Source organism: Chlorocebus sabaeus, chromosome 8 (assembly GCF_047675955.1).
Source record: "Chlorocebus sabaeus isolate Y175 chromosome 8, mChlSab1.0.hap1, whole genome shotgun sequence".
NCBI classification, from domain to species: domain Eukaryota; kingdom Metazoa; phylum Chordata; class Mammalia; order Primates; family Cercopithecidae; genus Chlorocebus; species Chlorocebus sabaeus.
In genome coordinates, this window is record NC_132911.1 from 97,359,938 (window position 1) to 97,383,960 (window position 24,023).

The following is a 24,023-nucleotide window of genomic DNA, read 5'->3' on the forward strand; positions in this document are numbered from 1 at the left end:
TTATAAATCATTCTACTATAAAGACACATGCACACATATGTTTACTGCAGCACTGTTCACAATAGCAAAGACTTGGAACCAACCCAAATGCCCATCAATGATAGACTGAATAAAGAAAATGTGGCACATACACAACATGCAATACTATGCAGCCATAAAAAAGGATGAGTTCATGTCCTTTGCAGGGGCACGGATTAAGCTAGAAACCATCATTCTCAGCAAACTAACACAAGAACAGAAAACCAAACACCACCATGTTCTCACTCCTAAGTGGGAGTCGAACAATGAGAACATATGGGCACAGGGAGGGAACATCACACACTGGGGCCTGTTGGAGGGTGGAGGGGCTAGGAGAGGGATAGCATTAGGAGAAATACCTAATGTAGATGATAGGTTAATGGGTGCAGCAAACCACCATGGCACGCGTATACCTATGTAACGAACCTGCATGTTCTGCACATGTATCCCAGAACTTAAAGTATAATAAAAAATAAAAATAAAGAAACAGGCATTTTACCCATTATGTCCTCTAACCTGATTCTGTCTTTTTATAGCTTGCAGGACACAGAGCAATGATTTAGTTAAAAGCAAGGATTATGTGAATTTGCAGCTTCAGCGACTAGCAGTTCTGGAAGATGCTTCCAGCAGGTGCACCCTCATCCTGAGAAGATTTAGTCAGGGCATGGTTGCCTAGATTGTTGACACCTGGTGTTTATTACAGCAAATTTCCAATTAGAGTAATGCCAAAAGAGAAGACTGGGGTTAGGCAGATGCATTACACTGTGGGCATGCATAGACCCCACATTTTCTAGCTGCACAACACACGTTCAAGAAGTACCCACACCACTGCAACTCCATCCAGTCCTCAGGGGGCATATAAGTTCAAGATGCTTTGAACTTACATGCCCCCCGAGAGACCTGTTGAGAAACTAAAAGGAAGTTAAAAGAGAGATTTAAAATATCAAATGCCTTACTACTTGTTGTGTTACTGTTTAACGGATATAATTTAAAATAAAAATCAAAAGACTTTTCCCTTCACTATGACAGGCTCTGGGGAAATTCTTAAATAGAAAACATGAAGCAAACCCACATAAAGAGCCTAAGAGAAAAAAGATATAAAGAAAACACCAAACCAAAGTTCAGTGAAAGAAGAAAAACTGTAAGGAAACAACAATGAGATTTTATAGAATGGCTGTAATTGAGAGAAGAAAGGCAATTTGAAAAACCTTGGTTATTTCTTCATAAAACATTTATTAAACATGTACTATGTGTCAAGCACTATGCTAGGAGTCCTGAAAGAGCTCACCTAGTGGAGGAGACAGAAAACAGGCAATTACAAAACAGGGAAATTTTGTGACAAGGATAAGTAAAAACAGGATGATGTGGAAAGGGTCGGGGGTGGAGGAACACTGTCAAACCCATTTTGTATTGCTATAATAGAATGGCACAGACTAGGTAATTGATAATGAACAGAAATGTATTGACTCACAGTTCTGGAGGCTGTGAAGTCCAAGATCAAGGGGCCAGCATCTGGTGGGGGCGTCTGTTGCGTCATCCCACGGCAGAAAGCAAAAGGGGAAGAGAGAGCAAGAGATCAAACTCCCAGTCTCAAGCCCTTTTACAATCAGCATTAATTCATTCCTGAAGGCAGACCCTCATGGCCTAAACACCTCCCATTAGACCCCACATCCCAACAGTGTTGCACTGGGGATTCAGTTTTCAGCACATGCTTTTGGGAGCACACATTCAAACTATGGCAGGCACCTAGCTCTGTGGACTCACAGAAGCAAGAAGATTAACTCAAAAAAGCAAAGGATGGTAAATGGAAAAGGGAGACAGATAGAGCTGTGTCTTCTAGACCAGGTGCAGCCATTCCTTGCTCCTGGGACCTGGAATAAGTCACTCCTCTTACTTCGCCCATACTTCAAAGAAGGTTCTTCGGCTGTGTGATTAGCCTGGGAACTCTATGAACCCTATGAGCAGACAGTCATCCTTGACTCCTCTCATTCTTCATACTTCACCTTCGATCTGTCAGAAATACCTATTGGTGCTACGTTCAAAATATATATCCAGGATCTGTCCTCTATCCCTTTTTCCATCCATCACTATCACCATGGTGCAGCCTGAGCCAACATCACCTCTCATCTGGATCCATGCAATGGGCTCCTAACAAGTCTGCTTCTGCACTCCATTATCAAGAGCAGCTAGAACAACTCTATTCTCTTGAGCATGGTGTTGATCTGTTCAGAATACGACAATGGCTCCCCATTGCACTTGCGCTAAACGAACCATGCATGATCTCTCTCCCATCCTCACCTCATCTTTTCTTCTTCCTCTTCCTCTTCCTCTTCCTCTTCTTCCTCTTCTTCTTCTTCTTCTTCTTCTTCTTCTTCTTCTTCTTCTTCTTCTTCTTCTTCTTTTTTGATGGAATCTTGTTCGTTCCCCAGGCTGGAGTGCAGTGGCATGATCTTGGCTCACTGCAACCTCTGCCTCCCAGGTTCAAACAACTCTCCCTCCTCAACCTCCTGAGTAGCTGGGATTACAGGCGCACACCACCATGCCTGGCTAATTTTTGTATTTTTTTAGTAGAGATGGAGTTTCATCATGTTGACCAGGCTGGTCTCGAACTCCTGACCTTGTGATTCACCAGCCTCGGCCTCCCAAAGTGCTGGGATTACAGGCATGAGCCACCGGGCCCGGCCCCTCACCTCATCTTCTGCTGCACACATACACACTACTCTCTGCTCACTAGGACACTGGGGAATTAGAATAAGAAAGCAACCAGATCATGGGACCTGCTGAAAGGACTCCTCAACACTCCCTCCTCCACCCAGTTCACTCACTGTACAACTTGAAAAACAAGAGGGGAAAAGGCCAAGGCCCTAGCAAAGCCAGCACATTAGACAGCATGAATGGAGACAGTACTACAATGGATATCTGAAACAGGATTCCCATGTTGATTTTGCCACTATTATGTGACCTAAGCCTCAGTTGTCTTATTTATAAGAGGAATGGTTAGGTTAGACCAAAAGGCAAACCTCTGCACTCAGGCCAAATCCCTACCACTTCCTGGTTTTATAAATAAAGTTTTGTTACAACACAATCATGTCCACTCATTTCCATATTGTTTACAGCTGCCTAAGTGCTACCGCAGCAGAGTTGGGTAGTGATGATAGAGCCCCCTGTGGTTCACAAAGCCTGAAATATTTACCATCTGGCCCTTTACAGAAAAAATTTGCCAACCCTCTAGACCACAGGAATATAAGAGCCAAAAAAATAGAGACTGTGTTTTGTTCACCACCATGTCCCCAGCACTTAGAACTGCGCCTGTCACATAGTAGATATTCAATATATATTTGAATAATTCAGAGGTTTTCAAGCTGCTTCACTGAGTCCTTAAGTAGGTCAAATAATAATAGCAGTAGCTGATAGAAAGTACCAAATTCAAAACATTATTCTAAGCTTAACTTATATTAAGTCCTTCCTTTAATGCTCAGGAAAACCCTATGAGGTAGCTTCTATTGTTATCATCCCCAACATAAGCTGGATAAACTGAGCCACAAAGAGGTTAAATGACTTGCCCAGTTCCATACGGAGGAAAAACTTGGGACCCAAACCCAAGCAGTCTGACACCACAATTTATTCTTTTAACCATTGCACCACACTGCCTCTCAACTGCCCAGAGAGACTAAAGTGGCTACTATTTTATCTGTTTTGTATGTTGGCTTCTACATACACATTTCTGTAAAGAAGGAATATATGGATTTTCAAAAGTATGAAAACTACTGAACTCAATCTAATTAAGTCACTTTCCATCTTTACATTCTAAAATCTCCTTCTAACAAGAGTTACTCTAAAAAAAAAATTTAATGAAATTACAACCCGCATCCCTGACCTTCTCTCTTCTCTTCACATCCCAAAAGACAACCTTGCAAGGGTCCACTACAGGAGACTCACCCCCAGCTGCAGAAAAGGAGAAGGCTAATTGCTTCTGAAAGAAAGAGTAGCTCAAAAAAAAATCAATTGCAACTTTTATGTCCATTGTGCTTTCCAAAAAAATACAGAAAGAAACAGAATCAAAGGGATTCAAAATCTAATCTAATTTTTAATTGCTTCACTTTTTGCAAAAGCTTAGAGGATGAGCTGGAAAGGTGACGACATATGCAGAATCCGAAAGATCAGCTCTGCAATTGCAGGCTGCTGCTCTCAGCCCTGAACTGCTCTTACTCTTCAGCATATGAGCACGTGTTTTCCAACACACAGACATCAATAAGTCAGGCCAAGGATAATCTCTAGGTCATTAATTAAACCCTGTGTACAGGCATGTACACGATATCATCATACATAGCATACGGAGCCATAAACACTATGTGGAACCAGCAACTATAAATTGTGAGTGTATAATTCCCTTGGGCTTCATAAACCATAAAAATGAAGCTCAAGTGGTTTGTGTAGTCATTTGAATCCCAGAAGGAAATACGGCACCGCGATTCAAAAGTTGCTTATTGTTTATTTTTATATAATGGATGGATCCTACTTCTCAATTCACACGTGCCCTCCTCCCACTGGGGCCATCCATCCGCACACTGACTTGCCCTGTCAGCCATCCCCTCTCAGCCTGACTCACTGCAAAGCTCTCCCCTCTGAACAGAAAAGGTCCCTCCATGGCAGGACAGAAACAGCAGCCTGATGGCAGTTTTGGTCTGTTTGTCATCTCATTAGCAAATTTTAATAATTCACGAGAGCAATGTAATTCTTGTGAATAATCAATAGCTTTTTGCATGGAATGCAGCCTACTTAACATGCCATGTATTATGACACACAGACTTGGAAAAACAATGAGAATTGAGCACTGATTTCTTTGTTAAAGTATTATTTTAAATCATTTCTTTCCATTCCCCTGTCCTCAAAGTCCTCAAGTCTCCATTTGGAACAATTCTATCCTTTCCCTGAACTCTACACATTTATCCACTTATTAACCTAACTATGAGAAATCAAATATTTAATGATCATTGGCTACGTACTTAGAAATGTGCAGTAATCAGAAGGAAGTTTTCTTCTCTCAAGAGTGTGCGATCTAGTAGAAGAAATAAAATGAAATAAAGATACTTGGCAGGGGAAAGAGCATGAGAATTAGAGTCAGGTGAAGCAAGGGTGCATTTGATTTCTGCTGTTTCTGAACTGCGTTGTATCAGATATGCCACTTAGTTTCTCTGATAGTGATTTTCTCATCTGAATAAATGAAAACAGTAACATTTGTCTTTCTGGGTTGCAGTGAGAGTTGATGAAACATGCCTCTTACTAGCTATGTGTCCTTGGGAGCATTGCACAACTCCTCAGTGCATCCACTTTCTCCTCTGGGGATAATAAGTGTTCGTCTCATGAGGTTATTCTGAGGATTGGATGTGTTACTACATGTAAAGCCTTGAGAACAGTGCCTAGTACACAGTAAGTGCTCAATCAGTGTTAGTGGCTTTGGTTGTTGCTGTACATGAAGTGCCTATTCTTTAGCACTTAGTAGGTGTCCAATAGCATTATAAAATAATATCAGCAATAAATGAGACAATTAATGATTTCATACCAAATTCTTACCAGAGATGAGGTCTCGCTTTGTTGCTCAGGCTGGTCTCAAACTCCTGGCTCAAGCGATCCTTCTGCCTTGCCCTCCCAAAGTGCTGGGATTACAGCTGTAAGCCATCACTTCTGGCTTGAAAAATATTTCAAAAGCTTAAAAACACCCCCCAAAAAAGTGAAGGCAGGGACTCAAACAGGTATGTGTACACCTATGTTTACAGATGAATAGATAAATAAATGGTGGTACATACAATGAAATATTATTCAGTCTTGAAAATGAAGGAAATTCTGCAACATAGATGAACCTTGCTATGTTATTAACATAGATGAACCTTGAAGACATTATGCTAAGTGAAAGAAGCCAGTCACAAAATAGCAAATAAATGTTTCCACTCACAGGAGGTACCTAGAGTAGTCATAGAGACAGAAAGTAGAACCGTGGTTGCCAGGGACTGGGAGAGGGGGAAACAGCAAGTTCTTTTTTAAAGGGTATAGAGCTTCAGTTGCGGAAGATAAAGAAGTGCTTAATATGGACAGTGGTCAAGGTTGTACAACATTGTGGCTGTACTTGATGCCACTGAACTGTACACCTTAAAACGATTACAATAATATCTTTCATCTTATATAAATTTTATTATCCAAAACAAATTTTAGAAACAGAAGTACCGTAAAGAGGATCATGGAAATTTAGGCAGGCGGTTTAGAGCAGGTGGCTTGAGAATCACACCTTGAAAGACTGGAAGATCTGGAAAAATGGCACATTCCTATTGAGGGAAACCTGACTGAGGGCCCAGGCGCCAGAAGGAGCAAGATGGCAGGAGGTGGGCTTGGTGGGAGCTGAGGTCCTCTGCTGGGAAGATAAGAACCATGGTCTGCCCAGCCAGGCTCAGCCACCCCTCTTTCCCACAGTTCGCACTTGCAGCCCCTCCTATTCAAGTCATCCTGAGCTAACCTATAAATCATGCCAGCTCTCTATTCAGTGGCCTTTTATCTCTCTTCGCGTATTTCCTTTTTCTTGGAAAAATCCCCTTTATCTGATTAATTCCACTCCCTCAAGACAAGGTTCTAAGGGCAACTCCTTTGCAAACCTTCCCTGATTCTGGAACTTCCTCCCATATTACTTATCTCTTTTCTCAACAAAAATCGATGTTCATCAAAAGTGAGGCTTGTAGCCGGGCACGGTGGCTCACACCTGTTATCCCAGCACTTTGAAAAGCTGAGGCGGGTGGGTGATCACCTGAGGCCAGGAGTTACAAACCAACCTGGGCAACTTGGTGAAACCCTGTCTCTACCAAAAATACAAAAATTAGCCAGGCGTGGTGGCATGCACCTGTAGTCCCAGCTACTTTGGCGGCTGAGGTAGGAGGATCACTTGACCTGGGAGGTCAAGGCTGCAATGAGCTGTGATCACGCCACTGCACACCAGCCTACACAACATAGCAAGACCCCCTCTCAAAAAAAAAGAAAGTAAAAAAGTGAGGCTTTTTTTGTTTTTTTGGTTTTTTTCTGAGACAGAGCCTTGCTTTGTCACCCAGGTTAGAGTGCAATGTTGCAGTCTCAGATCACTGCAACCTCCACCTCCCGGGTTCAAGCAATTCTCCTGCTTCAGCATCCCGAGTAGCTTGGATTACAGACACCCACCACCACACCCAGCCAATTTTTGTCTTTTACTAGAGATGGAGTTTGATCATGTTGGCCAGGCTGGTCTCGAACTCCTGAGCTCAGATGATCCACCCGCCTCAGCCTCCCAAAGTACTGGGATTACAGGCGTGAGCCACCGCACCCAGCCAAGGCTTGTATCCTATATTCGCATCCACCACGCTGATGCATTGTTGATTCTCAGTAAGTGCATGTGGAAGAGACACATCATGGAGAAGCCAAATATTAGAGTTGAGACTTGATGCACTGGATACCAGTTAATTTAGGGAAGATGATGATATGATGGGGTTGGAGGAAAGATAAATCCAAAAACAAATACTTAGAGTGAACTGGAAGGGAAAGAGACTGAGGTTGAGGAAGCAAATTAGGAGGATCATGCCTGAGTCCAGTCAAGAAGTTATGAGGACCTAGATTATGTAATTATGCTGAGAATGCAGATAAATATTTAGATAGAAGTCTCCTACACTTAGTAAATGATTGTGAAAAGTTGATAGCAGGGATAGATTTTTTAATAGAGTAAAATGTGTACTGTGGGTGGCTGAATGGTCTCATCATTTAAGGTCTAAGGATTTGCAGGATAAAGATTGATAACAGTTCTAGTTTGAGAGAAACTTGGCTTCTGTTTCTAGAAAGAAGGAAGTACACAACACAAGAGCAGAGGTTGGAGGTCTTGGCTGAACAAACACACATCATTTTCTAGGCTACCACTCTCTCAATCTATTACATGCCCCTTTTCTTTGTTTTCCCACCTGTGAAGGGTCCTGACTTCACCAAACAAAGAGGCTATTTTTCACAGCTAATCCATTACCAAGACAAAACTTTAAAAAAAGAAAAAAGAAAAAAAGGCAATAAGCTTAATTATATACAACATTCAATTGGAGGAAAGTGATTGAAATTTCCACTTAATGAACTTAACATCTTTCTTTGAGGGAAAGAGTAACCTAGTATAAACATCAGAAGCATGACTTTTAAGACCCCTGTGTAACTTTAAACAAAGGGAGACATGTCTCTTACCTAACTTTTCCCCACTGCACTGTGCCTATGGGTCAAGACTAACTTTGGCCTTTTGCCGCCCAAACCGGACTGACCAGAAAAAGTCCAAAGCTCAGAAGACTAATATATGCTAACAGCAATCATCCAAGGTGCTTTCTAGTTTCTCTTAAGGAATATTTATTATTATACCACTATACATACTATGACTTTGAGGAGAAATTTTGGCTTCAGCTGATGGGAAACTCCTGCAGTAAATATACATTGGTAGGGAGCTCAGTAACGTCAGAGAATCCTGATGGGGCTTAAGGAGGCTCTTATCCATGCCGCCAGGAGATAACTGCCTGGTTGTTATCATCCTCCCAGACACAAGGGAGAAAACTGAGCCCCATTCAGCAGGCTTTCACACTCAAGTGTAGCCTGATTCCCACAGATAGTACTACTAGTTCAATGTTATTGAGTGCCCTCAGAACACAGAAAGGATACCTACCCATGGTCACAAAGCTATGGGAAAATAAGCAGAATGGTTTAACAATTAAATCAGTGCTATGTCAATGTTAGTCTTCCTTGGGGAAAAATTATTTCTCAGACAATCAACATATAATTTTAGATGGGTGGGCTACCCGCCGACTGATAATAGAGATTTTTGCAAAATTCAAGTCATAAAACTCCAGGAAATGAAATAAAAAGGCAAGGTAAATCACCATCAGTTTATTTATGTTGTTCATACCATTCTAATTGCAAAACTCGATCTAAAGATGATAATCCCAGCAGGGTTACAAAGGTTCCATCTCAGTGCTCCCCACTGTGTCCAAAGGCACATGCGCTCATACACGCATTCCCTCCGCACAAAAGAGCAGCTCAGCTAGTCTCCCTAGAAGACAACAAACACAGAGGGCTTCTTCCCCTCCCTGCCCTGGATTAATAACAGCCTAGACATTATCCTCAGGACTTTACACACGCCTAGGAGAGCATCGCCCAATTGCTCTCTCCCAGAAAATACAAACAAGACTCTTAGAATGTAATTCTGGAAAAGACTCATTGGTTTCCAAATGCCAGTCCTAGGACCCATGACCATATAAAATGACTCTTTTTATCAGCCCAAGAAAAAGCAAGAAAAATAAGGACAATGTGATGAGTTTTCCAGAAGGTAGACTTTTGGAATTCAAAGGACCGTCTTTTTTCTGATAATATATGCTTCTCATATTCTGTGTATTTGAATGTCATTTTATGTATAAAATGAAGGTAATACACTAGATTGTTTATGTCCTTACCAAATACAATGTGTCAATTCAAACATTGCTCTTGCGTGTGACTAGTTGGTGAGATTTAAAAGACTGGGAACCACTTGTTTTGTCCAGCTCTCTTTTTTTATTTCTTCATTTTTTAAAAAATTTTGGGGCCAGCCAGGGCAACATAGTGAGACTCCACCTCTACAAATAAATAAATTAGCTGGCATGGTGGTGCACACCTGTAGTGCTGAGGTGGGAGGATCACTTGAGCCCAGAAGGTTGAGGCTGCAGTGACCCATGATCACACCACTGCGCTCCAGCCTGGGTCAAGGATGGACACCCTTTCTCAAAAAAAAAGGGGGTCCCTGAGTAAAGAGAGTTGAGCTAGTAACAATCCTGGGCCCACAGTGCTCTGTTGTCATCAGTGAACACAATGCTCCCTCTCCTATATTATATTTCCCCTTCATCTCTCATCCACACTCTATTCCACTCATCCACATAAGTCCTGATCCACACTCTATTCCATTCACCCGTGTAAGTATCCACTTCATAGTGATGAATGGAAAAGATATGCAACAGTCTATGTACATTGAAAGTATATTTACATGCAAAAAGCATAATGTATTTTTATGTATCCATACAAATCCAAGCACCTATGCCAGCTCTCTCATTTTAAGAATGAAGCAACTGACGATCAGGGAAGTCAACTGAATTACCCATGGCCATGAGAAGGTCAGGTCAAAGCTGACCTAAAACCTAAGCCATCTTGTACGCTCTGTTTTTCAATAAGATCTTTGGCTATTTCCCTAAATGAAAACACAAACATACACACTTTTTTAAAAGATGGAAAAAAATGAAAGTAATCGCAAACATTCATGAAAATATCTGTAAAATCCCAAAGCAACAACTATGAGTCTAGCTATTTCTAAAAGACTCTGACAGTCACTTGAAAGATCTTATGGACTTGCTCAATCTAGGATATTGTAAGTAGGCATATTACTTTTTTTCCCATTTATTTACCTAACACTAAATAAAGCATATATTGTTTATCCAATTGTCTGAAGATTAAGTATATTAATAATGATAACTTTTATCTTTTTCATGTAGTGCTCCTTTTTTTATTATTATTATACTTTAAGTTCTAGGGTACACGTGCACAATGTGCAGGTTTGTTACATATATATACATGTGTCATTTTGGTGTGCTGCACCCATTAACTCATTATTTACATTAGGTATATCTCCTAATGCTATCCCTTCCCCCTACCTCCTCCCCACAATAGGACCTGGTGTCTGATGCTCCCCTTCTGTGTCCAAATGATCTCATTGTTCAATTCCCACCTATGAGTGAGAACATGCGGTATTTGGTTTTCTGTTCTTGCGAAAGTTTGCTGAGAATGATGGTTTCCAGCTTCATCCATGTACCTACAAAGGACACGAACTCATCCTTTTTTATGGCTGCATAGTATTCCATGGTGTATATGTGCCACATTTTCTTAATCCAGTCTGTCACTGGTGGACATTTGGGTTGATTCCAAGTCTTTGTTATTGTGAATAGTGCCGCAATAAACATACGTGTGCATGTGTCTTTATAGTAGCATGACTTATAATCCTTTGGATATATCCCCAGTAATGGGATGGCTTGGTCAAATGGTATTTCTAGTTCTAGATCCTTGAGGAATCGCCACACTATTTTCCACAATGGTTGAACTAGTTTACAGTTCCATCAACAGTGTAAAAGTGTTCCTATTTCTCCACATCCTCTCCAGCACCTGTTGTTTCCTGAGTTTTTAATGATTGCCATTCTAACTGGTGTGAGATGGTATCTCATTATGGTTTTGATTTGCATTTCTCTGATGGCGAGTGATGATGAGCATTTTTTCATGTGTCTGTTGGCTGAAGGAAGGAAAGAAGGGAGGGAGAGAAGGAGGAACCTGCTGGAATAAAGTTATTTTCCCAAGACAAAAATATGTCACAAAACAGGAAAGTCAAACCAATAGAAAAAAAACTACTGCACTGAGTTAAAAGTCATTCTATAGATAGAATATATCAATCAGAATTAATGAGGAGTTTCTTTCCATCTAGTTTATCCCAAGTAACAGTACACAAAATATATATATATATGTATATGTATGTATGTGTGCACATGTGCATGTATGCACACAGTCCAGTTTTCTCTATGCTATAGTCAGATTCCAAAGCAAAACATTGGAGTTATCCTTCATATTTCATACCTACTAAGATCTACTAGTTCTGTGACCTTGAGTAAGTTATTTGTGGCCTTAACAGTAACTTAGTATCTCTGAACTTCAGTTTCCTTATCTATTAAAAAAAATTATCCTGGCACAGTAGTACATGTCTGTAGTCCCAGCTATTCAGAAGACCAAGGTGGGAGGATCGCTTGAGCCCAGGATTTCAAGATTACAGTGAGCTGTGATCATTCCACTATACTCCAGCCTGGGTGACAGAGCAAGATTCTGCCTCTTTTAAAAAAAAAAAAAAAAAAAAAAAAAAAAAGATTATAGTTATTCCCAGCTCATCAGTCATTATGAGGATCATATGAGATAATGCTGGCCCAGTGCTGGCATGTAGTTAAGATTTTAAGTGCCAGCCATCATCATCATCATTGCTGTTACTGTTATCACCATCATTGTCACCATCATCAGGCTACAGTTAGAACCTAGACTACCAAAGAGAGTGGTGTGTTTGAGAAAAATGCTCCAGGGAAATTCTTCTTCATGTCTTCCTGCTCTCTGCTACCCTGTCTTGAGACAGATAAATTCTCCAGGTACATAGGTTGGTTCCTGTCTCAAAGAGAAGTGCCGAATCCTTGGGAGAATGTCTGTAGACATGACACAGTGATTCATATAGTGCTCCCTAAGAATATCACTGGGGATGCTACTGAATTTACAAAGTCAGCAAGTCACTCCAGTTATCAGTGGACAATCTCTGTTAAGTGTGGCTCATATATAACTCACCATACTAGAGTCAATAGCCTACACCAAAAAAAATACGAGGCATGGGCTGTGTTCTCAAAGACATTAGAAACCACTTGCACAAGTTAGGAACATAAGATACATACTTAACTAGTAGTACATAGCAACATAAAGTAAACATGCGCCACACTGTGGATGTGATTAGTCAGGAAGTGCTCTCCAACGTAGACAGAACTCAAGATTAACCTTGAAGGAGCCAAAAAAGGGTGCTGGTAGGAGCTACACGACCCTTATCTCACTTAATCCTCATACCGACACTTCAAAGATGATACACTTATCCACATTATACACATGAAGAAAGTGAGGAGCAGACATGTAAATCACCTGCCTACAGAGACACTAATGAGAACTAAAATAGTGACTCAAAGCTAGGGTTTTCACCCCAGCCTCCAACTATGTCATCCTGGGGACACTTCAGTCATCACCTTGAGTAAATTACACCAGTGTCTAATAATAGCAATTACAGTTTGCACATGGTCTCTTCTTCCTCAAGTTTGTTCTTGTCTTTTGAATAGACTAGTATTGACCTAATGTCTAAGAATATCAAAAGAATAAATGCAGCAAATGTTGTAGAAGACCATTAAGAAAGATTGGTTATTACCAACAAATGGTTAGTTATGACCAGAGCCACTTAGATACTTTTTCTAGGATCAGCCCACCTCTGTCTCCTGGGGTAGCAGAGGCAGGTGGAATACTCTATTTGAGCTGCCTACCACCTCTTTTAGCCTCTTCCTTTTCCCTCATGCCCTTGACATCTCTTAACATCAGATGTTAAGAGATGTGCTTAACATCAGAGAAGAGAACATCAGAGAAGGGAATCAGACATCCAACGCCTGCTTTGAAGGCAGCATGTATGTCCCCTACCTGTATGCCTCGTCATGCATTTCCCCATGGGATAGAAACCCAGAGTGGTGCACACAAATTGCTGATCTTTCTTCAAATCCAATTTCCCACCATTCTGAACAATCTTAAACTAGGATGCTCATGGGAAAATAAACAGAAACTACCGATGGCCCAGGGGGGCCTGCAAGGTCATGATTCCTGACTTCCCTGTTTCTGCATCCACAGCTTTTTTAGCATTCACTAACCATGTGGGTCAAAAGCCACATTACCAACTCCAGGCAAAGCTGCAACATCAGGAGTGGCTGCCCCTCTCCTGCAGGCCACTGCCAGGCTTAAAAATTGGTGAGCAGAAGAATGAAATAGAATGGAATGAAGAATGGAATGGAACAGAACAGAACAGAACAGAACAGAACGGAACAGAACAAAACAGAACAGAACAGAATAGAATAGAATGTTTTCACCCTTCCAGACATATAAGCCTCTTTTATTAAGTAGAAATAAAATATATTAAAACTATATTAAAACAATGCCTCATAATCTTGTCATATATTCTTTTTTTCCTTGTCATTCATGTTACAAACAGCGTAGATATCTTTAGCCTAAAATGACATGACTTGAGAGTAGGTAAAATGTCACACAATTCTCCCTAAGAAAAGATAAATGATTGTGGAAATAGAAAGGCGTGGATACAGAGGAAATGTAATTTTTCTCTTTTTTTTAAAGGGAGATAAAGAGAGAGAGGAAAAGAAACAAAGAAATGTTGCCGGAGTCCTCAGTGACCCACACATATCAAATTATACAGGATGGGGTAATGTGATTGCCCATTCTCAAATCAGCCAGCAGATGTGCCGCTGCATTCTGCATGAGCAGCAAGTGACAGAAAAGCCCTGCTGGAGGTCCTACTAAAAGAGAATTACAATAATCAAGCCTGCGCGCCATCAGGGCATGCGTTACTGCAGCAAAATTAAATACAGGAGCACACCCTGCCTAAGGCCTAAAAAACAAAGCCGTTGTTCTAACCTCCCAAATACCGTTTATCGAAAGAAGGAGCAGTGTTTAAAAAAAAAAAAAAAAAAATGAGATCAAGCACAGCAACATGATTAGGTTTTATTTTTCTTTGTGCCATTAAATCATTGGCTCCAACAATCTCTGCTCTTTTTTTCCTCCTGATGGCCTTTTCCCTTGTTTATGCTGCTGCCACGATCTTAACTTTCAATCACAAGATGTCAATCATGAGGCCGAAAGTAAGGATTTAGAAATTATTTCTAAAACATGTGGTAAACAGTTATTTTGTGCCTCAGAAAATACACTTCCATCATCAAAAATTGTCTTGTAACTTTTGAATATGACAAACAAGAATTTTAGCTTTAGAACTGCAGATCTAACCACTAGGTAATGTGATCAGTTCAGTCAAATGATTGTTACATGTCTGAAGTTTGCAGTCAACCTCTTTTGCATGCTATGAATCAATGATTTTCAAACTATATTCCCAGAGCAAAGGGCTCTGCAGTGGTGAACCATAAGAACAAGCAGAGAACCACCCCCACACTTAGCCATGCGGATTCTATGGGCACAGTCAGCCACGTCCCCACTCCGTCCTCTCACCCCCCAACACAAGCCACTGTCCTTTCATGCAGACCAGTACAGGAGCCTCTTTACTGCTCTCCTTGCCTCTTCTTTTGCTGCCTCCATCTGTTCTTCACACAGTAACCCCATATTCTTTTTAAAATATAAATTAGCTTACATTTCTCATCCTGCCTAAGCTCCTTGAACCACCTCCAAATTCATTTCAAAGGAACTCCAAACTCCTTGCCTCACCTTCAAAGACCCTACAGTCCTGGGTGCAGTGGCTTACACCTGTAATCCCAGCACTTTGTGGGGTTGAGGTGGGAGGATTGTTAAAGCCAGGAGTTCAAGACAAGCCTAGGCAACATACTAAGACCCCATCTCTCCAAAAAAAAAAAGTGTTTAAATTAGCCAGGGGTAGGGGTGAACACCTGTAGTTTCAGTTCCTAGGGAGGCTGAGGTGGGCGGATCACTTGAGGTCAAGAGTTGGAGACCAGCCTGGCCAACATGGTGAAACCCCATCTCTACTAAAAATACAAAAAATAGTCGGGCATCATGGCGGGCACCTGTAATCTCAGCTACCTGGGAGGCAGGAGAATCGCTTGAACCCGGAAGGCAGAGGTTGCAGTGAGCCAAGATGGCATCACTGCACTCCAGTCTGGGCGACAGAGTGACATTGTCTCAAAAAAAAAAAAAAAAAAAAGACCCTATATGGTCTGCATGCACCCACCCATCCTCCCTGTGTCACTCTCCCTTACTCACAAAAAAAGCTCTGTGTAAGAAAGCCATTTTCTGTGCCTTGAAAGTATCAAGTTCCTTTGTACCCCAAAGATTTTAGACTCAAGGCTTTTGCCCCTGGTATTGCCTCTGCCTGGAATGTGTTCTTCCTCCTTCTTTGCATGGCTGGCTTCTCCCCATCTTCAGGTTGAGCCTCCATGTCCTTTCCTCAAAGAGGCTGTCCCTGACCACCATGGACATTTGAAACCATGGATATTAATGCCTATTTACAAGTCCCTCATGGGCTGGACCACCGCCTTTTTTAATCCGTAGCTCCTAGCAAAATGATAATGCAATTAACATTTGACAGCTGAATGAATGAAGAAAGGAAGAAATTAAGAAATGAATGAATCAATCAGCCCATTTGTAATGAATGCTAAAAAGGACATAGGCTGGGTGTGGTAGCTCACACCTGTAATCCCAGCAATTTAAGAGGTGGAGGTGGAAGAAGCACTAGAGGCCAAGAGTTGGAGCCTAGCCTGGGCAACATATTGAGGTCTTGTCACTACCAAAAAAAAACAAAACAAAAAAAAAAAAAAACTGTTTTGAATTAGCTGGGCATGATGGTGCATGCCTATAGTCCTAGCTACCCAGGAGGCTGAGGCAGGGGCATTGCTTGAGCCCAGGAGTTTGAAGCTGCAGTGAGCTATGATAGCACCACTGCACTTTAGCCTGGGCAACACAGTGAGACCCTGTCTCTATAAATAAATAAATAAAATAAAAAGGATGACACATATAACAGGCAGGCCTCACTATTTCAGTGATGTCATTGGGGCCTGAAATTTAAAATTGAACTGAATTCCCCATAATCTGAATGATTTCCTTGCATATCCTTTCCTTCCACATCCTCAGAGAAGAGGACATTGAAAGGAATTGGGAGTAAGCTCTGGATCTGGTTCAGCACACCCTGAGTAGCCTTGCCTCCTATTTCATGGGGCGAACTAACACAAGCATCTGGGGGGCTCCTGAGCCTCCTCCTACAGCAGCTTTCGGCAGGCTTGATTTATGCAGCAATCTTTCATTATTGGCCCATGGTCCCTCCTTGTGTGTGGCTCAGGCAGCATATTCTTACCCAACTCTGTGAGGTCTCCTGGAACACATATAACATCTGGCAGCATCCTGAAATCACACGTCTGGATGCTGCAAAGGTATCTCCATATATTACCCTCCTGCTCTGCAGGGAGAAATGTTATTTTTGGTTGAAATCACTTTTTCATTTATCCCAGGTCAAAGGAAGTTCATTTTCTCCATTGTTCAATTTTCCTCTGAGTCAATTTTGTAGTTTTGTCTCGTTTTAAAATAGACTATTTTTAAATGGGCTATTTTACATATATATGTAGTTAGAGACAAGGGCATGTGATTAGACAACTGATAATGATTGTTATTATTATACCTATCATTTCATCATGTATCAGGCACTTACTCTAGGCCAGCCTCTGTACAAGGCACTTCACATTTATTATATTTAAACATTCTATCAACAAGTGTAACTTATGAGAATATACATACATATTATGAAAATTAAGTCATTTTAAATTGCAATTCACCATGCAATGTCAAGGTTTTTCCTCACACACAATTTATCAATACACTTACTATTTTTTCAATTTCGAAAAGATTGTTAATTCAAGTCTGCCATCATTCATATTGGACAGAAACTCACCTACCAGAAAGTTTCAGCTCAGTAGAAAAAAGAAAGAAAAAAAATATTTATTGTAAAAATTCTAGTACCAAGTGATATAGCAACTTTCACAAAAGATGTTCAGTTTAAAATTGAAAGTCCACACCCAGATTTTATGACAAAACTATAGAGCCTTCCTTCACATCCACAAGCTGACCAAATTATAAAGTAATGCTCAGGCCATTTGGAAGAAATCCATGTTTTCCCATTTCTGTTTCAATAATTTGATTAAATGTTGAGAAAATGGAATCTGAAAAAATCATAAAGTATAAAATAGAATGATGATTGAGGTCTTTTAAATACTGAAGCTAAGATGAAGCCAAACAGATTTTCTTGAAAAATAATGTGTGGCATATATAATTTAGCCCCCAAAATATTTTGGAGAGGAACAATTTCTTCAAGAGGACCTGACATGTTTGCATAGAAAAGTATCTAGTGGTCAGTCCCAACTCTGTTATAATTATTTCTTAACCCTTTATCCTTATATCCTTGCCAATCTGTACATACTTTTCCTTCTTGTGCTTTAAATCCTTTCTTTTCCGCATTTTTCATTGCTTCCTGGGGGGAATGCGAGGGGAATTAGGGGCAGGGGAAGGATTCATCAATTCGTAGTTTTTCCTAGTTCATGTGATGAGTAGTAAGCACCAGGACATTTCCTATCAGAGCCAGTCGCCTGCAATCTCAGGGCCTGAGAGCGGTGTCTTTAGCAGTCCTGCAGCTCTCTTCCTAGGGTCCTCTTCACAGCTGAAGGAAGGCCCCTTCCTCTCCCCAGGGACACCCACTCCACCCTAACCTTGCTCATGACCTATTACTTCAAGGCTTGTCCTCTCTAAGAGGTGCCTGACTGTGGCTTGCTCACTCTCCACCTCTTTACTTGCAATTACTTTGTGACTCATTCTTCCAAAAGTTGCCTTTCCAGGAGTCACTGAGCCTAAGTGGAAAAGACATGGGCTTTCGAGCTCAATGTCACTGGATTGAATCCTAGCTATCCATCCTATAGCTGTGTAACTTTGGGCAACTCACTTCATGTTTCTGAGACCCAGAATATAAAATGTCTCCTGGATGTAAAATTCAGTCTCCCTGGATGTACAGTGAGATTAATAATTTCTTCTACATTTGTTGATAGAATGTTTAAATATAATAAATGTGAAGTGCCTTGTACAGAGGCTGGCTTAGAGTAAGTGACTGATACATGATGAAATGATAGTTATAATAATAACAATCATTATCAGTTGTCTGACTTTCACATTGGAAAATGTCTAATCAACAAATACATGTAAGCATATGAAGACTTATTATCGGGTTGACACTAAAACTATCTGGAAGCATTTTTGACCCAGGGCCATTACAGTTCTTTGAAGAAATACTACACAGACCTTCATCTACCATTTTTCATCCTAAGATCAGGCTTAATTTACTCCCATAAGTATCACTTAAAAAGGTTTTGTACCCAGCAGATTCTAGAAAACAAATAATCCCTTTTTTCAGTGTTGTAAAAATCGAATGAACTTATCTGTTCAATCAAGATGACTTGAATTACCTGTCCTATTGACAAAAGTTTCTCATTAAAAAAAAAATTTACAATTGCATAAGAAGTGAATGTTCTTACATACTGGAGTTTGATGTATCAAAAAGCAAACAAAATTTCTAAAACTGGAATACCCAAACAATAGATTGAAGCAATCATAAGTGGTGGGAAAATATATAATAGAGTGAAAGATCCATCAAAAATTGGTTAACAGTTGTGAGGTCTAGACTTCTGGATGTAAATTTTAAAAAAGAAAAAGAAAGAAAAGAAAAAGCAAATTGCTTAATAGTGTTCCCTCTCATCAGTAGCCATACTATTGAATGGAGACTTTGTGAATCACTCACTGTTTTAAAATATTGGTGTGTTAAATGCCAGTCTATAGGGGAATGACTGAACATGGGAATAACATTTCTTTTGGAGGTGATGGAAATATTCTTAGATTGTAGTGTAGGTTACATAACTCTGTAGATAGACTAAATTTCATTGACTTGTATACTTAAAACAGGTGCATTTAATGATATGTCAATTACATTCTCAACAAAGCTGTTGAGAAAAGTCAATCAGTAGAAGCTATGTTTCCAATCACACACCATCCTCTTTCTTTCTTCAAAAGAAAGGAACCTGCAAACGAACAGCCACCACCTTCTCCTGTGTGAAGAGTGTTCTAGGGAGCAGTCCTTGGAATCCTGAGGGAGAAAACAAATGCCATCAACAACCACAGCAAAAACATGGTGGGTGACTTGAAAAATTATCAGTAGTCTCAGCCTTCACAAGTTTGAAATATTCTTGGAGATAGAGCAGCAGTCATGGCAGACCATAGGAAGAATGTAAGGAAATCCATAGAATGTCCATTAGAGATGCTAGCAAAGAACTTCCAACAGGAAAAGGGCCAGTTGGGCACTCCTGGGGGAACAGTGCAGCACTGGAACTTGCAATGTGATGGGAATGGAGAATATAATGAATTTGAATAGGCAAAAAGAAAACTTGGGCAGAGAGGGCATGAACTATGGCCAAGAGGTGGAACAATCACAGAAAGAGGTGCAAGGCAGGGAGGAGGGGTGGTGTCAGAGCAGCCTTACCATTGTGGGGGGAAGAGTAAGAACCACGACAGTCAAGTCAGGGTCTTCAAACTATACAAGCAATGGGTGGGCTCAGTGGCTCACTCACACCTGTAATCCCAGCACTCTGGGACGCTGAGGCAGGCAGATCACTTGCGACCAGAAGTTCGATACCAGTTTGAACAACATGGCAAAACCCCATCTCTACAAAAAACACAAGAAATTAGCCAGACATGTTGGTGCAGGCCTGTGGTCCCAGCTATGCAGGAGACTAAGGTAGGAGGATCACTTGAGCCTGGGGGCTCGAGGCTGCAGTGAGCTATGATCATGCCACTGCACTCCAGCCTACGCAACAGAGTGAGACCCTGTCTCAAAAAAACACAAAAAAATTACCAAAAAAGTCAGTATTTGCTCTTACCAGCAATAGGGTCTAAACTCTAAGTTCTAGAAAAGATGAGGGAAAAGTTAAAAAGCAATGTTGTAGATAGACTAATTTGAATCTGACCTGTCAAATCCAGTGTGAGAAGGAGAGTGTGACATTTATTTTAATGATCCCAAAGAGGAAACATTTTAGAGAAAGAATGTAGAGAAAGTTTACAGGACGATCAAAGGAGAGGAAAGATTTCAAATGGCCACTGATTTTTGAACCTGATGGAAGAAACAGAAATAAGTTTTATTAAAAATACTATTGTTTGGAAGAGAGAAAGGTTGGTTTATGTCTCCGACACTGAAATTGAAAACAGAACTTCTGAGCAAAACTGTTCTATCCAATAGTGACTGGTTCTGAGAAGGGGAAGGGAGGAAGAGGAAATAATATAATACCTGCATCCTTACCCTTCCTTGTCTCATTCTTAGGTATGAGGCACTGAGTCTGGCTCCAGAAAATATTCTGAGTCCTCCAAACTTCAGCTTTTAAAGATATTTGGTTTCTTCAAGTAAGTTGAGTTATGAAACCGTTAAAGTATAAATTAACAAGAATTCCAATGTCTTGAACATATAATTCAATAACTGTGTATTATTGCTAGTTAAAGCACTTTTCAAGGCATGCAACTGTATTGGTTCTACGAGCAGATTTGCTTCATGTGATTTTTCTCTAGAAAATTAATAATTTTGGCAATGTGTTTTTGACGTTAGTGTTGTAGAAGGATATTGTTGCAACTGCTGCTTTGTGTATTCTGGCTCTTGAAGATGATTTCTCGCTCACTAAGATTGAAATCTAAATCGTGGGTTTGGCTGAGGCTGTTGCCAGACAGCAATATCGCAGAGTTAGGATGAAGTTAAAAAATTTGTGTCGTCATTTTGGATTTTTAACTTTATTCAGAAAAAAAAAAAAATCCTGCATAAGCTTACAATTGCAGGCATGTGAGGTGTAGACTAATATTTTGTCTCAGATGAACAGTTTTTGCTCGTTCTGAAGGATCTGCAGGGCATGCGCTACTGAAACGGCTCATTCCCAAACTAAGCAATAAATCTAGAACTGACAGCTCCACAATTCCATCATAAGTCAGGGAGGCATTGTGTTTGGTGCTCAAGCAGTCAGGTAACTAGAAACTAGGAGGGGAACAGGAATAGCCTCTCCACTGTTAGGAGAGATGTCAGAGATCACTTTTAGATTTTAATCTATTTGAAAGCACTGGATTTGAGAATATATGGGACACTTTTAAGTGTTTTTAATGCTAATAGCAGAACTCATCAAAAATTCAACTTAGCTCCTAAAATTTAGTTAGGTTACCCTCTTAAACAACAGCATTAAGAACTGATTGACTGATTTTTTTAATCAGACATTTTTAAGAAAAACTAATAAGATTCAAGGTTTTGTGAAAAACAATGAATTTTTTTTAACTTTTAATGGAAGTTAAACCCTCCTTATTCTAATTTATGCATTTAGGTTTGGGGCTATAAATATCATTTGGTCAAATACCACCGCCCCTAGAAAAATAACTTATATTTGAAATACACAGATTCACATTCATATAAATCTAATACATTTGTACCTAACTAAGAAAAAAATCACTAAAGTAGATTTAATTTATACTTAAACCTACATTTAGCAAAATAAATAAAATTATGTATTAGAATCATCAGTCACTAGAGTTACAAAAATTACAAGTTTTGTAATGATAAATTTTCTTCACAATTTTGTTTTTCATGAAAATGCTTAAGATACTTCTCATGAAGTCATCTCTGGAATTTTTACAAAAGGTAGGCAGATATTTCTAATGGTGGCATATCATTTTATTTATCTATTGTGCAGATATATATCTCTACTCTATAACACTCTCTTTAGCTTATTGCCACAGCATTAAAAAGAAAATGGCAAGCTGTTTCCAGAAAACTGATTCTCAACTGCATCCTTTAAGACTAAAGGATGTTTGGGCTGGGCGCGGTGGCTCAAACCTGTAATCCCAGCACTTTGGGAGGCCGAGACGGGCGGATCACGAGGTCAGGAGATCAAGACCATCCTGGCTAACACGGTGAAACCCCATCTCTACTAAAAAAAATACAAAAAAACTAGCCCGGCGAGGTGGCAGGCGCCTGTAGTCCCGACTACTCGGGAGGCTGAGGCGGGAGAATGGTGTAAACCCAGGAGACGGAGCTTGCAGTGAGCTGAGATCCGGCCACTGTACTCCAGCCTGGGCGACAGAGCAAGACTCCGTCTCAAAAAGAAAAAAAAGACTAAAGGATGTTTTCTGGCTTAAAAAGGAAGGGAAATATACACAGACAAAAAAAATCAAATGGGTGATACAACTTGAAGTTTCTTTAAAAACTACTGTTGGAACCAGAGTTGCAAAATTTTAGCTGGAAGATATTGTCAATTATACAAATTTAAAAAAAAAAAAAAACTCCAAAAGGTAACTCATGGAGATGGCACAATTTAATGAAGATCTCTAAGGCAAAGAGCTAGTTCTCCCTATCACTTGGCATCAGAATCAGAAAACAACTCTTCTATAGAAATGTCCAAAATGTGGAGGGACTATTTGCAAATTTTACGTACATTTGTGAAGTTACTGCCTAGAAAATGTAATTACAAACAAGTAAAAATCTAGCACATCTAACTCTCAGGTAGTTCAACATCAAATCTGTTATACGAGACATCAGAACATTTATAAATGGACAATCAGGAAGGCCTTTTTGACAGTAAACCAGCAACATCTACTGTCTGGAAATGGAAATAGCAATGGAAGGCATTTCCTACACTGTATGCATGAGGCCCTGGGAAAAGGCGGTGCGTTGTCACAGGTGCAGCTAAGACGCGAAGCAAAGTGAGTCTGGCTGGTGAGAGGTTGAGTACTCTGCAGACTGAAGAGGAGGAAGAGAAGAAAAACAGGAAAAGGGGAGTTACTTAGCGTAAGCAGTGAACCTGCAGATACCAAACAAGGAGGGAAGAAGGCAGGGTGCTGGGGAGAGTGTCACCAGCAAGAATTATTTTTGTCTCTGAGCACTTAGCTCTTTTCAGAGAATATCTCTCTCCTGTGCCATCTACTTTATATCTCTCTGATCTCTCCTTTCCCACTCTCCTCCCTAACTGCAACTCCTGCAAACCTTTTTGAACTGAAAACTATTGATGATCTGAAGTTTTATAAATTGCTTCATAAATCAAGGAATTTCTAGCTTTAAGATAACACAGTGAACATTTACAGCTAGACCCACCCTTGCAGGCCATCTACTCTGTATTTAACAGATGAAGAAACAAGCTAAGAAAATTTGGGTGATGTTGGGGTCACCCCACTGGTGAGCGACAAAACTCAATCTGGATACCAGATTTCCTCACAGATTTGGCCCAGTAAGAATAAATTTCCCTGTAAGATGGCCATACCTACAAAAGAGTTCTCAAAAGTTTCCCCACCCCTACTCTGTTTCTATTACTTTTGTGTATGCTTGGAATTTCAGAAGCTCAGTAGAATTATACATTTTCCTCATACAAACTTTCCTCATTTTCTTTGAACTATTTTGAGGAAAATCAGAATTTAATATGAATACATAGCTTAGAAAGAAAATAAAACGGGCAATTATCTCTAAGTCAATGTATCTAATACGATATATTTATGAAAATAATAAATCTAAATTTTAAGTTTTTGTGGTCTTTTTTTAACACACTCAACAAAAGGAAACACCTAGC